This window comes from Microtus ochrogaster, unplaced genomic scaffold, assembly GCF_000317375.1.
Source record: "Microtus ochrogaster isolate Prairie Vole_2 unplaced genomic scaffold, MicOch1.0 UNK12, whole genome shotgun sequence".
NCBI lineage: Eukaryota > Metazoa > Chordata > Mammalia > Rodentia > Cricetidae > Microtus > Microtus ochrogaster.
The window spans coordinates 1,125,761-1,127,192 of record NW_004949110.1 but is presented as its reverse complement, the minus strand read 5'-3'; positions in this window follow the sequence as shown (position 1 = coordinate 1,127,192).

Below are 1,432 nucleotides of genomic sequence, written 5' to 3'. Positions count from 1 at the left end.
ATAGATAGATAGATAGATAGATAGATAGATAGATAGATAGATAGATAGATAGATAGATAGATAGATAGATAGATAGATAAATGAAAATGTGCTCTATCACCGAAAATTTAATATGTATTCTGAGTAAGAAACATGAGTTCTCACATTTGCAAGGTAAACATTTGACCAATTAAGCTATCTTCCCAGGCTCTGATGCCCTTGTAAATGAAAATGTCTACCTTTAGCTCTTTGTTCCCATCTCACATAGGCAATCAAAAGAACCACCTCACATCATGAATGCTTTACTCTGAAATTTTCTCTGGCAAATATCCAGTCCGTTGATCACCACTTCTATACTATGCAGATGCTAGAACGCAAACACAACTGGACTGAGACATTTTCACTTTGTAACAAGGATGCTTTCCTTCCATTATTCATAACACTGCCTTCACCACTGTGGGAGAACTTATCAGGAAGGGACGGTCCTGCACGTTTCTACACTGAGGTATTCCCTAAGGGGACTGGGGTGTCTTTGCACCTCACTCCTCATTGACTTAGCACCTGGCATACTTTTCCTTTATGGTTTATTAACTAAAATAAAATTTTTAAGCACACATTTCAAAACTCCTGTGGTCAGCCATGGTGGTTCTCACCTATACTTTTAGCATTCAGGAGGCAGAAGCAGATAGATCTCTGTAAGTTTAAGGCCAAGCTGATTTACAAAATGAGTTCCAAGTCAACCAAGACTTCACAGTGAAGCCCTGTCTCAAAAGAAAAAAAAAGGAAGAAAGAACAAAAAGGAAAGAAAACTCCTCTAGCTTCCACCCACTAAATTTTAAAAATCACATTTACATTTTTAGATATTTATAAATTACCTTCACTTCTTGGGGCTAATTTATTTGTTCTATTTTGGTTGTCCTAACAAAGAAGCATGAGCCAGGAAACATACATACACAGCAGAAATTTATTTCTCACAGTGATAGCTCTTGGAAATAAATGCATATTTGCTGTCCTATAAGGCTTAACTGTCTGGATCATACTCAATACTTTATTGCTATGTGATCATGAGAGAGAAGGGAAATGTGAACTCCTTGGGCCTCTTCCATAAGAACACTAATCCAATTTGTGTGTGTTCTTTAAAGGAAAGGATAGGCATTGGTGGCTGTCAGTGTCCAATAAATACCTGAAAGACTATTGACAAATTTTCCTTACCCACCCCTTGCCTGTACGTGATGGAGGAAGGTCATTGGTTGATTAAATAAAGAAGCTGCTTGCCCTGATAGGTTAGAACGTAGGTGGGAGGAGTGAACGGAGCAGAACGCTGAGAAGAAGAGGAAGTGAGCAGAGAGACTCAACAGCTCTCCTCTCAGGGGCAGACGCCTCAGAGAGACATGATGCTCCACTCTTGGGGGCAGAGGCGAGAGCTCTGCTCTCTGAGGCACACGCGATGAAG